The sequence below is a fragment of the Petromyzon marinus genome, chromosome 48 (assembly GCF_048934315.1).
Source record: "Petromyzon marinus isolate PM22_M1 ecotype Great Lakes invasive population chromosome 48, UKy_Petmar_22M1.pri1.0, whole genome shotgun sequence".
Classification (NCBI taxonomy): domain Eukaryota; kingdom Metazoa; phylum Chordata; class Hyperoartia; order Petromyzontiformes; family Petromyzontidae; genus Petromyzon; species Petromyzon marinus.
The window spans coordinates 9,213,468-9,228,081 of record NC_133714.1 but is presented as its reverse complement, the minus strand read 5'-3'; the positions used below and the strand labels follow the sequence as shown (position 1 = coordinate 9,228,081).

The window sequence follows — 14,614 nt, the reverse complement described above, 5'->3', positions numbered from 1 at the left end:
TAGTCACCAAGAAAACAATTGGTAACACACTATGCCGTGTAGGACTGAAACCCTGCAGTGCCTGCAAGGTCCCCCTGCTCAAGAAAGCACATATACATGCCCATCTAAAGTTTGCCAATGAACATCTGAATGATTCAGAGTACAACTGGGTGACAGTGTTGTGGTCAGATGAGAACAAAATGGAGCTCTTTGGCATCAACTCAACTTGCCGTGTTTGGAGGAGGAAGAATGGTGCCTATGACCCCAGGAACACCATCCCCACCGTCAAACATGGAGGTGGAAATATTATTCTTTGGGGGTGTTTTTCTGCTAAGGGGACAGGACAACTTCACCGCATCAAAGGGACGATGGACGGGGCCATGTACCGTCAAATCTTGGGTGAGAACCTCCTTCCCTCAGCCAGGGCATTGAAAATGGGTCGTGGATGGGTATTCCAGCATGACTATGACCCAAAACACACGGCCAAGGCAACAAAGGAGTGGCTCAAGAAGAAACACATTAAGGTCCTGGAGTGGCCTAGCCAGTCTCCAGACCTTAATCCCATAGATAATCTGTGGAGGGAGCTGAAGGTTCGAGTTGCCAAACGTCAGCCTCGAAACCTTAATGACTTGGAGAAGATCTGCAAAGAGGAGTGGGACAAAATCCCTCCTGAGATGTGTGCAAACCTGGTGGCCAACTACAAGAAACGTCTGACCTCTGTGATTGCCAACAAGGGTTTTGCCACCAAGTACTAAGTCATGTTTTGCAGAGGGGTCAAATACTTATTTCCCTCATTAAAATGCAAATCAATTTATAACATTTTTGACATGCGTTTTTCGGGATTTTCTTGTTGTTATTTTGTCTCTCACTGTTCAAATTAACCTACCATTAAAATTATAGACTGATCATTTCTTTGTCAGTGGGCAAACGTACAAAATCAGCAGGGGATCAAATACTTTTTTCCCTCACTGTACGTGAGTGGGTGAGTGAGTGGGTTAGTGGATTGGTGAGTGAGTGGGTGGGTGAGTAATTGGGTGGGTGGGTGACTAAGTGAGTGGGTCAGCATATGTTCCCGAGTGGATGGGTGATTGAGTGGGTGAGTGAGTGGGTGAGTGGGTCAGTGGTAGAGTTAGTGAGTGCGTGGGTAAGTGAGTGAGTAGGTGAGTAAGTGGGTGAGTGAATGAGTGGGTGAGTGAGCATTTGTGAGTTCCCCAATGGGTGGGTGAGTGAGTGGGTGAGTGAATTGAGTGGGTGAGTGAGCATTTGTGAGTTCCCGAGTGGGTGGGTGAGTGAGTGGCTATAAGAGGGGCTCCCGGCACCCACAAAACTGCGAGCCCGCGTAGCTCGCCGTGATCGTATAGTGGTTAGTACTCTGCGTTGTGGCCGCAGCAACCTCGGTTCGAATCCGAGTCACGGCATTGTGGTGACAAAGACACGGCAGCTGGCTCGCTTTTTATTCCTTATATCCCAGACAAATCCATCTCAGTGGTGAATGAGTAGAACAAAAATATTCGGCCTCTTATAGTGTTTTAGAAATGACCGTTTTGTTGTAAATGTGTTCGCAAAGATGTATAGAAGATCAGCGATGATTGGCCAGCAACGTTGTACAGGTGCAGCTCTTACATCCGAACGTGTGCCTACTTGTCGTCAAAGTTCATGTGATTTCCTTGACCCGAGTGGTTGAGTGAGTGAGTGTGTGAGTGAGTGTGTCAGTGGTAGAGTAAGCGAGAGGGTCAGTGGGAGAGTGAGTGAGTGAACATGTGTGAGTTCCCGAGTGGGTGGGTGAGTGAGTGCGTGAGTTCTCAATTGGGTGGGTGAGTCAGTGGGTGCATGGGTGGGTCAGTGAGTGCATGGGTGGGTTAGTGGGTGCATGGGTGGGTGAGTTAATGAGTGAGTGTCCGAGTGAGTAGGTGAGTGAATGGGTGCGTGGGTGAGTGAGTGAATGAGTGAGTGAGGATATTTGAGTTCACAAATGGATAGGTGAGTGAGTGGGTGAATGGGTGGGTAGGTGAGTGAGTGAATGAGCGTGGGGTGAGTGAGTGGCTCAGTGGGTGAGTGAGTGAGTGGGTGAGCATATGTGAGTTCCCGAGTGGGTCGGTCAGTGAGTTGGTGAGTGAGTGGCTTAGTGAGTAAGTGGGTCAGCTTAGTGGGAGTATGAGTAAGTGGCTATAAGAGGGGCTCCCAGCGCCCCCGTAATCGTGAGCCCGCGTAGCTCGCCGTGATCGTATAGTGGTTAGTACTCTGCGTTGTGGCCGCAGCAACCTCGGTTCGAATCCGAGTCACAGCATTGTGGTGACAAAGACACGGCAGCTGGCTCACTTTTTATTCATTTTTATATCCCAGACAAATCCATCTCCGTGGCGAATGAGTAGAAACAAAAATATTCCGCCTCTTTTAGTGTTTTAGAGATTACCGTTTTGTTGTAAATGTGTTCGCAAATCTATATAGAAGATCGGCGATGACTGGCCAGTAGCGTTCTACAGGTGCAGCTCTTACATCCGTACGTGTGTCTACTTTTCGTCAGAGTCACTGTGATGTCCTTGACCCGAGTGGGTGAGTGAGTGAGTGGGTCAGTGGGAGAGTGAGTGAGTGGGTGGGTGAGTGAGTGAGTGGGTGAGTGAGTGGGTGAGTGAGTGGATGAGTGTGCATATGTGAGTTCCCAAGTGTGTGGGTGATTGTGTGGGTGAGTAGGTGGGTAAGTGAGTTGGTGGGTGGGTGAGTGAGTGGTTGAGTGAGTGACTGGGCGAGTGGGAATGTGTGAGTTCCCGAGTGGGTGGGTGAGTGCGTGAGTTCTCAATTGGGTGGGTGAGTCAGTGGGTGCATGGGTGGGTGCGTGATTGAGTGAGTGAGCGAGCATGTGAGTGTCCGAGTGAGGAGGTGAGTGAATGGGTGCGTGGGTGAGTGAGTGGATGAGTGAGTGAGGATGTTTGAGTTCCCAAGTGGGTGATCGAGCATGTTTGTGTTTCCGAGTGGGTGGGTGAGTAGGTGGGTGAGTGAGTGGGTCAGTGGGAGAGTGAGTGAGTGAATGAGCATATGTGAGTTCCCGAGTGAGTGGGTGAGTGATTGAGTGGGTCAGGTCAGTGGGAGAGTGAGTGGGTGGGTGGGTGAGTGAGTGGGTGAGTGAGTGGGTGAGCAAATGTGAGTTCCCGAGTGGGTGGGTGAGTTAGTGGGTGAGTAGGTGGGTGAGTGAGTGGCTTAGTGAGTAAGTGGGTCAGCTCAGTGGGAGAGTGAGTGAGTAAGTGGCTATAAGAGGGGCTCCCGGCGCCTTCGTGATCGTGAGCCCGCGTAGCTCGCCGTGATCGTATAGTGGTTAGTACTCTGCGTTGTGGCCGCAGCAACCTCGGTTCGAATCCGAGTCACGGCATTGTGGTGACAAAGACACGGCAGCGGGCTCGCTTTTTATTCCTTTTTATATCTCAGACAAATCCATCTCCGTGGTGAATGAGTGGAAAAATAATATTCGGCCTCGTTTAATGTTTTAGAGATTACCGCTTTGTTGTAAATGTGTTCGCAAATCTCTATAGAAGATCAGCGATGATTGGCCTGCAGCGTTGTACAGGTGCCACGTGTTCGTGCAGCTATTACATCCGTACGTGTCTACTTTTCTTCGGAGTCACTGTGATGTTCTTGACCCGAGTGGGTGAGTGAGTGAGCATATGTGACTTCCCGAGTGGGTAGGTGAGTGAGTGGGTCAGTGGGTGAGTGAGTGGGTGGGTGAGTGATTGGGTGAGTGGGTCAGTGGGAGAGTGAGTGAGTGGGTGAGTGAGCATACGTGAGTTCCCGATTGGGTGGGTGAGTGGGTGAGTGAGTGCGTGAGTTCTCAATTGGGTGGGTGAGTCACTGGGTGCATGGGTGGGTCTGTGGATGGGTGAGTGAGTGAGCAAGTGAGTGTCCGAGTGAGTAGGTGAGTGAATGGGTGCGTGGGTGAGTGAGTGAATGAGTGAGTGAGGATATTTGAGTTCCCAAGTAGGTGATTGAACATGTGTGTGTTTCCGAGTGGGTGGGTGAGTGAGTGGGTGAGTAGGTGGGTGAGTGGGTCAGTGGGAGAGTTAGTGAGTGGGTGAGTGAGTGAGTGGGTGAGTGAGCATATGTGAGTTCCCAAGTGGCTAGGTGTGTGAGTGGGTGGGTGAGTGAGTGGGTGAGTGAGTGGGTGAGTGAGCATATGTGAGTTCCCAAGTGTGTGGGTGATTGTGTGGGTGAGTATGTGGGTGAGTGAGTTGGTGGGTGGGTGAGTGAGTGAGTGGTTGAGTGAGTCACTGGTCGAGTGGGCATGTGTGAGTTCTCAATTGGGTGGGTGAGTCAGTGGGTGCATGGGTGGGTGAGTGATTGAGTGAGTGAGCATGTGAGTGTCCGAGTGAGGAGGTGAGTGAATGGGTGCGTGGGTGGATGAGTGAGTGAGGATGTGTGAGTTCCCAAGTGGGTGATTGAGCATGTGTGTGTTTCCGAGTGGGTGGGTGAGTTAGTGGGTGAGTAGGTGGGTGATTGAGTAGGGGAGTGGTTCAGTGGGAGAGTTAGTGAGTGGGTCAGTGGGAGAGTGAGTGAGTGAGTGGCTAAGTGAGCAAATGTGAGTTCCCGAGTGAATGGGTGAGTGGGTGAGTAGGTGGGTACGTGAGTGGGTGAGTGAGTGATTGGGTGAGTGAGCTTGTGTGCGTTCCTGAGTGGATGGGTAAGTGAGTGGGTTAGTGGGTTGGTGATTGAGTGCGTGAGTGAGTAATTGGGTGGGTGGCTGAGTGAGTGGTTGAGTTCCCGAGTAGGTCGGTGAGTGAGTCAGTGGTAGAGTGAGTGGGTGGGTAGGTGAGTGGGTGGGTGAGTGGGTCAGTGAGATAGTGAGTGGATGAGTGAGCATATGAGTTCCCGAGTGGGTGGGTGAGTTAGTGGGTTAGTAGGTGGGAGAGTGAGTGAGTGGCTATAAGAGTGGCTCTCGCGTAGCTCGCCGTGATCGTATAGTGGTTAGTACTCTGCGTTGTGGCCGCAGCAACCTCGGTTCGAATCCGAGTCACGGCATTGTGGTGACAAAGACACGGCAGCGGGCTCGCTTTTTATTCCTTTTTATATCCCAGACAAATTAATCTCCGCGGTGAATGAGCAGAAAAAAATATTTGGGCTTTTTATATCTCAGACAAATTCATCTCAGTGGTGAATGACTAGAAAAAAAAATCGGCCTCTTTTAGTGTTTTAGAAATGACCGTTTTGTTGTAAATGTGTTCGCAAGTCTCTATGGAAGACCGGCGATGATTGGCCAGCAGCGCTGTACAGGTGCCACGTGTCCGTGCAGCTCTTACTCCGTACGTGTGTCTACTTTTCGTCAGTCACTGTGATGTCCTTGACCCGAGTGGGTGAGTGAGTGGGTCAGTGGGTGAGTGAGTGAGTGGGTCAGTGGTAGAGTAAGCGAGTGGGTCAGTGGTAGAGTGAGTGGGTGAGTGAGCATATGTGAGTTCCCGAGTGGTTGGGTGAGTGAGTGCGTGAGTTCTCAATTGGGTGGGTGAGTCAGTGGGTGCATGGGTGGGTCAGTGGGTGCATGGGTTGGTGAGTTAATGAGTAAGTGAGTGTCCGAGTGAGTAGGTGAGTGAATGCGTGCGTGGATGAGTGAGTGAATGAGTGAGTGAGGATGTTTGAGTTCCCAAGTGGATAGGTGAGTGAGTGGGTGAGTGGGTGGGTAGGTGAGTAGGCGAGTGAGTGGGTGAGTGAGCATATGTGAGTTCCCGAGTGGGTCGGTGAGTGAGTAGGTGGGTGAGTGGCTTAGTGAGTAAGTGCGTCAGCTCAGTGGGAGAGTGAGTGAGTGAGTCAGCTCAGTGGGAGAGTGAGTGAGTGAGTGGCTATAAGAGGGGCTCCCAGCGCCCCCGTAATCGCGAGCCCGCGTAGCTCGCCGTGATCGTATAGTGGTTAGTACTCTGCGTTGTGGCCGCAGCAACCTCGGTTCGAATCCGAGATCACGGCGTTGTGGTGACAAAGACACGGCAGCTGGCTCGCTTTTTATTCCTTTTTATATCCCAGACAAATCCATCTCCGTGGTGAATGAGTAGAAAAATAATATTTGGCCTCGTTTAATGTTTTAGATATTACCGCTTTGTTGTAAATTTATTCGCAAAGCTATATAGAAAATCGGCGATGATTGGCCAGCAACGTTGTACATGTGCAGCTTTTACGTGCAGCTATTACATCCGTACGTGTCTACTTTTCGTCAGAGTCAATGTGATGTCCTTGACCCGAGTGGGTGAGTGAGTGGGTGAGTGAGTATATGTGAGTTCCCGAGTGGGTGGGTGAGTGGGTATGTGAGTTTCCGAGTGGGTGGGTGAGTGAGTGTGTCAGTGGGAGAGTTAGTGAGTGGGTGAGTGAGCATATTTGACTTCTCGAGTGGGTGGGTGAGTGAGTGGGTGCATGGGTGGGTCAGTGGGTGCATGGGTGGGTTAGTGGGTGCATGGGTGGCCGAGTTAATGAGTGAGTAAGTGAGTGTCCGACTGAGTAGGTGAGTGAATGGGTGCGTAGGTGAGTGAGTGAATGAGTGAGGATGTTTGAGTTCCCAAGTGGATAGGTACAGTGAGGGAAAAAAAGTATTTGATCCCCTGCAGATTTTGTACGTTTTCCCACTGACAAAGAAATGATCAGTCTATAATTTTAATGGTAGGTTTATTTGAACAGCGAGAGACAGAATAACAAGAAATAAATCGGGAAAATCGAATGTCAAAAAATTTATAAATTGATTTGCATTATAATGAGGGAAATAAGTATTTGACCCCCTCTCAATCAGAAATAATTCTGGCTCCCAGGTGTCTTTTATACAGGTAACGAGCTGAGATTAGGAGCACACTCTTAAAGGGAGTGCTCCTAATCTCAGCTTGTTACCTGTGTAGTGGAGTAAACGATACGCATAGGAATTGGCCACATACAGTACACACAGACAGACAAGGAGAGTGGGTCACACGAGGTCGAACAGGTGGTCGAGTCACGGGTGGCGTAAACAACCCGAAGTAATTAAAGGAGTCGTGGCACGAGGGCTGTGATTGGTCGAGAGGCTGTTAGCGTTAAGTGGCGGCGTCTCGAAGTCTGACCGTTGGACAGGTGCGAGCTGGCGGGAAAATGCCGGCGAGCCACGTGGCAATTAATTAAGGCTAATTGGAAAGGGGATAAACCGCTAGGTGATTTGAACGGGGAGTTGGAGTTGTTGTTGGGCAGTTGTTGGCGAGAGGTGGAGAGATACGAAGAGGACAGCTGGCAATGTTAGGGAAGAATAGATAGAGAGCCGAACCCAAAGGACAGTAAATAGCGATAGGGAGAGTTAGCGTTAGCGGAGAGGTAGTTACGGAGGAGATGGGTACAGGGAGAGTTACAGATAGAGTCACTGTGTGTGCGGAGATAGATAGAGCCACTGTGTGTGAATAGACAGACAGATCACTCTGTGTGCAGAGATACATAGAGTCACTGTGTGTGAATAGACAGGCAAGTCACTGTGTGTGTGGAGATAGATAGAGCCACTGTGTGTGAATAGACAGATAGATCACTGTGTGTGCGGAGATAGATAGAGTCACTGTGTGTGAATAGACAGGCAAGTCACTGTGTGTGCGGAGATAGATAGAGTCGCTGTGTGTGAATAGATAGATCGAGTCACTGTGTGTGAATAGACAGACAGGTCACTGCGTGTGAATAGACAGGCAAGTCACTGTGTGTGTGGAGATAGATAGAGCCACTGTGTGTGAATAGACAGACAGATCACTGTGTGTGCGGAGATAGAGAAAGTCACCGCGTGTGACGAGATAGCGGAGACACTGTGTGTGAGGAGATAGAGGAATAACCACTGTGTGTGGAAGAGGATGCGCGGACGGTGCTGAGGTGAATCGGAGTGTCGGAGTTGGTGGATCGTGAAGAGGAGAATTACTGTGTGTACGGAACAATGGAATTAAAGTGACGTTGGAAGAAGACGGTCGTCGTCCGAGTGAATTCACGGCACTACACCTGTATAAAAGACACCTGTCCACATTAGCAATCAATCAATCAGATTCCAAACTGTCCACCATGACCAAGACCAAAGAGCTCTCCAAGGATGTCAGGAACAAGATTGTAGACCTACACAAGGCTGGAATGGGCTACAAGACCATTGCCAAGCAGCTTGGTGAGAAGGTGACAACAGTTGGTGCGATTATTCGCAAATGGAAGAAACACAAAAGAATTGTCAATCTCCCTCTGCCTGGGGCTCCATGCAAGATCTCACCTCGTGGAGTTGCAATGATCATGAGAACGGTGAGGAATCAGCCCAGAACTACACGGGAGGATCTTGTCAATGATCTCAAGGCAGCTGGGACCATAGTCACAAAGAAAACAATTGGTAACACACTATGCCGTGTAGGACTGAAATCCTGCAGCGCCTGCAAGGTCCCACTGCTCAAGAAAGCACATATACATGCCCATCTGAAGTTTTCCAATGAACATCTGAATGATTCAGAGGACAACTGGGTGACAGTGTTGTGGTCAGATGAGAACAAAATGGAGCTCTTTGGCATCAACTCAACTTGCCGTGTTTGGAGGAGGAAGAATGCTGCCTATGACCCCAGGAACACCATCCCCACCGTCAAATATGTAGGTGGAAACATTATTCTTTGGGGGTGTTTTTCTGCTAAGAGGACAGGACAACTTCACCGCATAAAAGGGAAGTTGGACGGGGCCATGTACCGTCAAATCTTGGGTGAGAACCTCCTTCCCTCAGCCAGGGCATTGAAAATGGGTCGTGGATGGGTATTCCAGCATGACTATGACCCAAAACACAGCCAAGGCAACAAAGGAGTGGCTCAAGAAGAAGCACATTAAGGTCCTGGAGTGGCCTAGCCAGTCTCCAGACCTTAATCCCATAGATAATCTGTGGAGGGAGCTGAAGGTTCGAGTTGCCAAACGTCAGCCTCGAGACCTTGATGACTTGGAGAAGCTCTGCAAAGAGGAGTGGGACAAAATCCCTCCTGAGATGTGTACAAGCCTGGTGGCCAACTACAAGAAACGTCTGACCTCTGTGATTGCCAACAAGGGTTTTGCCAACAAGTACTAAGTCATGTTTTGCAGAGGGGTCAAATACTTATTTCCCTCATTAAAATGCAAATCAATTCATAACATTTTTGACATGCGTTTTTCTGGATTTGCTTGTTGTTATTCTGTCTCTCACTGTTCAAATAAACCTACCATTAAAATTATAGACTGATAATTTCTTTGTCAGTGGGCAAACGTACAAAATCAGCAGGGGATCAAATACTTTTTTTCCCTCGCTGTACGTGAGTGGGTGAGTGAGTGAGTGGGTTAGTGGATTGGTGAGTGAGTGGGTGAGTAATTGGGTGGGTGGGTGACTAAGTGAGTGGGGCAGCATATGTTCCCGAGTGGGTGGGTGATTGAGTGGGTCAGTGGGAGAGTGAGTGAGTGGGTTAGTGAGTATATGTGAGTTCCCGAGTCGGTGGGTGAATGAGTGGGTCAGTGGGTGAGTGACTGAGTGGGTATGTGAGTTAGTGGGTGAGTGGGTCAGTGGGAGAGTGAGTGAGAGGGTGAGTGACCATCGGTGAGTTCCCGAATGGGTGGGTGAGTGGGTGAGTGAATGAGTGCGTGAGTTCTCAATTTGGTGGTTCAGTCAGTGGGTGCATGGGTGGGTCAGTGGGTGCATGGGTGGGTGAGTTAATGAGTGAGTGTCCGAGTGAGTAGGTGAGTGAATGGGTGCGTGGGTGAGTGAGTGAATGAGTGAGTGAGGATGTTGAGTTCCCAAGTGGGTAGGTGTGTGAGTGAGTAGGTCAGTGGGTTAGTGGGAGAGGTAGTGAGTGGGTGGGTAGGTGAGTGGGTGAGCGGGTGAGTGCGTGAGTGAGTGGGTGAGTGAGTGAGTGGGTCAGTGGGAGAGTGAGTGGGTGAGTGAGCATACGTAAGTTCCCGAGTGGGTGAGTCAGTGGGTCAGCGGGAGATTGCGTGAGTGGCTAAGTGAGCATTTGTGAGTTCCCGAATGGGTGGGTGGGTGAGTGAGTGGGTGAGTAGGTGGGTGAGTGAGTGGGTGAGTGAGTGGGTGAGTTAGCATGTGTGAGTTCCTGAGTGGGTGGGTGGGTGAGTGGGTGAGTAGGTGGGTGAGTGAGTGGGTGAGTTAGCATGTGTGAGTTCCTGAGTGGGTGGGTGAGTAATTGGGTGGGTGGGTGACTGAGTGGGTGAGCATTTGTGAGTTCCCGAGTGGGTGGGTGAGTGAGTGAATGGGTGAGTGAGTGAGTGGCTCAGGTCAGTGGGAGAGTGGGTGAGTGAGTGGATATAAGAGGCGCTCCCGGCGCCCCCGTAATCGCGAGCCCGCGTAGCTCGCCGTGATCGTATAGTGGTTAGTACTCTGCGTTGTGGCCGCAGCAACCTCGGTTCGAATCCGAGTCACGGCATTGTGGTGACAAAGACACGGCAGCGGGCTCGCTTTTTATTCATTTTTATATCCCAGACAAATTAATCTCCGTAGTGAATGAGTAGAAAAAAAATATTCGGCCTCGTTTAGTGTTTTAGAAATGACCGCTTTGTTGTAAATGTCTTCGCAAAGGTATATAGAAAACGTTGTACATGTGCAGCTTTTACGTGCAGCTATTACATCCGTACGTGTCTACTTTTCGTCAGAGTCAATGTGATGTCCTTGACCCGAGTGGGTGAGTGAGTGAGTGGGTGAGTGAGTATATGTGAGTTTCCGAGTGGGTGGGTGAGTGAGTGGGTCAGTGGTTGAGTGAGTGAGTGGGTGAGTGAGTGGGTCAGTGGCTGAGTGAGTGGGTATGTGAGTTTCCGAGTGGGTGGGTGAGTGAGTGTGTCAGTGGGAGAGTTAGTGAGTGGGTGAGTGAGGGATATTTGACTTCTCGAGTGGGTGGGTGAGTGAGTGGGTGCATGGGTGGGTTAGTGGGTGCATGGGTGGGTGAGTTCATGAGTGAGTGAGTGTCCGACTGAGTAGGTGAGTGAATGGGTGCGTAGGTGAGTGAGTGAATGAGTGAGGATGTTTGAGTTCCCAAGTGGATAGGTACAGTGAGGGAAAAAAAGTATTTGATCCCCTGTTGATTTTGTACGTTTTCCCACTGACAAGGAAATGATCAGTCTATAATTTTAATGGTAGGTTTATTTGAACAGCGAGAGACAGAATAACAAGAAATAAATCGGGAAAGTCGCATGTCAAAACAGTTCTAAATTGATTTGCATTTTAATGAGGGAAATAAGTATTTGACCCCCTCTCAATCAGAAATAATTCTGGCTCCCAGGTATCTTTTATACAGGTAACGAGCTGAGATTAGGAGCACACTCTTAAAGGGAGTGCTCCTAATCTCAGCTCATTACATGTGTAGTGGAGTAAACGATACGCATAGGAATTGGCCACATACAGTACATACAGACAGACAAGGAGAGTGGGTCACACGAGGTCGAACAGGTGGTCGAGTCACGGGTGGCGTAAACAACCCGAAGTAATTAAAGGAGTCGTGGCACGAGGGCTGTGATTGGTCGAGAGGCTGTTAGCGTTAAGTGGCGGCGTCTCGAAATCTAGACCGTTGGACAGGTGCGAGCTGGCGGGAAAATGCCGGCGAGCCACGTGGCAATTAATTAAGGTTAATTGGAAAGGGGATAAACCGCTAGGTGATTTGAACGGGGAGTTGGAGTTGTTGTTGGGCAGTTGTTGGCGAGAGGTGGAGAGATAAGAAGAGGACACCTGGCAATGTTAGGGAAGAATAGATAGAGAGCCGAACCCAAAGGACAGTAAATAGCGATAGGGGAAGTTAGCGTTAGCGGAGAGGTAGTTACGGAGGAGATAGGTAGAGGGAGAGTTACAGATAGAGTCACTGTGTGTGCGGAGATAGATAGAGTCACTGTGTGTGAATAGACAGACAGATCACTGTGTGTGTGGAGATAGATAGAGTCACTGTGTGTGAATAGACAGACAGATCACTGTGTGTGCGGAGATAGAGGAAGTCACCGCGTGTGACGAGATAGCGGAGACACTGTGTGTGAGGAGATAGAGGAAGAACCACTGTGTGTGGAAGAGGATGCGTGGACGGTGCTGAGGTGAATCGGAGTGTCGGAGTTGGCGGAGCGCGAAGAGGAGAATCACTGTGTGTACGGAACGATGGAATAAAAGTGACGTTGGAAGAAGACGGTCGTCGTCCGAGTGAATTCACGGCACTACACCTGTATAAAAGACACCTGTCCACATTAGCAATCAATCAATCAGATTCCAAACTGTCCAACATGGCCAATACCAAAGAGCTCTCCAAGGATGTCAGGGACAAGATTGTAGACCTACACAAGGCTGGAATGGGCTACAAGACCATTGCCAAGCAGCTTGGTGAGAAGGTGACAACAGTTGGTGCGATTATTCGCAAATGGAGGAAACACAAAAGAATTGTCAATCTCCCTCAGCCTGGGGCTCCATGCAGGATCTCACCTCGTGGAGTTGCAATGATCATGAGAACGGTGAGGAATCAGCCCAGAACTACACGGGAGGATCTTGTCAATGATCTCAAGGCAGCTGGGACCATAGTCACCAAGAAAACAATTGATAACACACTACGCCGTGAAGGACTGAAATCCTGCAGCGCCCACAAGGTCCCCCTGCTCAAGAAAGCACATATACATGCCCGTCTGAAGTTTGCCAATGAACATCTGAATGATTCAGAGGACAACTGGGTGAAAGTGTTGTATTCAGATGAGAACAAAATAGAGCTCTTTGGCATCAACTCAACTTGCCGTGTTTGGAGGAGGAAGAATGCTGCCTATGACCCCAGGAAAACCATCCCCACCGTCAAACATGGAGGTGGAAACATTATGCTTTTGGGGTGTTTTTTCTGCTAAGGGGACAGGACAACTTCACCGCATCAAAGGGACGATGGACGGGGCCATGTACCATCAAATCTTGGGTGAGAACCTCCTTCCCTCAACCAGGGCATTGAAAATGGGTCGTGGATGGGTATTCCAGCATGACTATGACCCAAAACATACGGCCAAGGCAACAAAGGAGTGGCTCAAGAAGAAGCACATTAAGGTCCTGGAGTGGCCTAGCCCGTCTCCAGACCTTAATCCCATAGATAATCTGTGGAGGGAGCTGAAGGTTCGAGTTGCCAAACGTCAGCCTCGAACCCTTGATGACTTGGAGAAGATCTGCAAAGAGGAGTGGAGGAGTGGGACAAAATCCCTCCTGAGATGTGTGCAAGCCTGGTGGCCAACTACAAGAAACGTCTGACCTCTGTGATTGCCAACAAGGGTTTTGCCACCAAGTACAAAGTCATGTTTTGCAGAGGGGTCAAATACTTATTTCCCTCATTAAAATGCAAATCAATTTATAACATTTTGACATGCGTTTTTCTGGATTTTCTTGTTGTTATTCTGTCTCTCACTGTTCAAATAAACCTACCATAAAAATGATAGACTTATCATTTCTTTGTCAGTGGGCAAACGTACAAAATCAGCAGGGGATCAAATACTTTTTTTCCCTCGCTGTACGTGAGTGGGTGAGCGAGTGAGTGGGTTAGTGGATTGGTGAGTGAGTGGGTGAGTAATTGGGTGGTTGGGTGACTAAGTGAGTGGGGCAGCATATGTTCCCGAGTGGGTGGGTGATTGAGTGGGTGAGTGAGTGAGTGGGTGAGTGGGTCAGTGGGTGAGTGAATGAATGAGTGGGTGCGTGAGTGGGTGAGTGGGTCAGTGGTAGAGTTAGTGAGTGGGTGGGTAAGTGAGTGAGTGGGTGAGTAAGTGGGTGAGTGAATGAGTGGGTGAGTGAGTGGGTGAGTGGGTCAGTGGTAGAGTTAGTGAGTGGGTGGGTAAGTGAGTGAGTGGGTGAGTGAATGAGTGGGTGAGTGAGCATTTGTGAGTTCCCCAATGGGTGGGTGAGTGAGTGGGTGAGTGAGCATTTGTGAGTTCCCGAGTGGGTGGGTGAGTGAGTGGGTCAGGTCAGTGAGTGAGTGAGTGGTTATAAGAGGGGCTCCCGGCAGCTACAAAACTGCGAGCCCGCGTAGCTCGCCGTGATCGTATAGTGGTTAGTACTCTGCGTTGTGGCCGCAGCAACCTCGGTTCGAATCCGAGTCACGGCATTGTGGTGACAAAGACACGGCAGCTGGCTCGCTTTTTATTCATTTTTATATCCCAGACAAATCCATCTCAGTGGTGAATGAGCAGAAAAAAATATTCGGCCTCTTATAGTGTTTTAGAAATGACCGTTTTGTTGTAAATGTGTTCGCAGAGATGTATAGAAGATCGACGATGATTGGCCAGCAGAGTTGTACATGTGCAGCTATTACATCCGTACGTGTGCCTACTTGTCGTCAGAGTTCATGTGATTTCCTTGACCCGAGTGGTTGAGTGAGTGAGTGTGTGAGTGAGTGTGTCAGTGGTAGAGTAAGCGAGAGGGTCAGTGGGAGAGTGAGTGAGTGAACATGTGTGAGTTCCCGAGTGGGTGGGTGAGTGAGTGCGTGAGTTCTCAATTGGGTGGGTGAGTCAGTGGGTGCATGGGTGGGTCAGTGGGTGCATGGGTGGGTTAGTGGGTGCATGGGTGGGTGAGTTAGTGAGTGAGTAAGTGAGTGTCCGAGTGAGTAGGTGAGTGAATGGGTGCGTGGGTGAGTGAGTGAATGAGTGAGTGAGGATATTTGAGTTCCCAATTGGATAGGTGAGTGAGTGGGTGAATGGGTGGGTAGGT

General features: G+C 49.7%; 5 non-coding genes across 5 annotated transcripts; all 5 read left to right on the top strand.

Moving 5' to 3' along the window:
* The first annotated feature begins 1,325 nt into the window (after positions 1 to 1,325).
* TRNAH-GUG (transfer RNA histidin (anticodon GUG)) lies at positions 1,326 to 1,397 on the top strand. Its single transcript has one exon. It is a non-coding gene; the product is annotated as a tRNA-His (tRNA).
* A 1,874-nt stretch (positions 1,398 to 3,271) lies between these two features.
* On the top strand, positions 3,272 to 3,343 carry TRNAH-GUG (transfer RNA histidin (anticodon GUG)). Its single transcript has one exon. It is a non-coding gene; the product is annotated as a tRNA-His (tRNA).
* Positions 3,344 to 4,911: 1,568 nt separating this feature from the next.
* TRNAH-GUG (transfer RNA histidin (anticodon GUG)) lies at positions 4,912 to 4,983 on the top strand. The gene has a single exon. It is a non-coding gene; the product is annotated as a tRNA-His (tRNA).
* Positions 4,984 to 10,277: 5,294 nt separating this feature from the next.
* TRNAH-GUG (transfer RNA histidin (anticodon GUG)) lies at positions 10,278 to 10,349 on the top strand. The gene has a single exon. It is a non-coding gene; the product is annotated as a tRNA-His (tRNA).
* A 3,591-nt stretch (positions 10,350 to 13,940) lies between these two features.
* Positions 13,941 to 14,012, top strand: TRNAH-GUG (transfer RNA histidin (anticodon GUG)). Its single transcript has one exon. It is a non-coding gene; the product is annotated as a tRNA-His (tRNA).
* Positions 14,013 to 14,614: the final 602 nt, after the last annotated feature.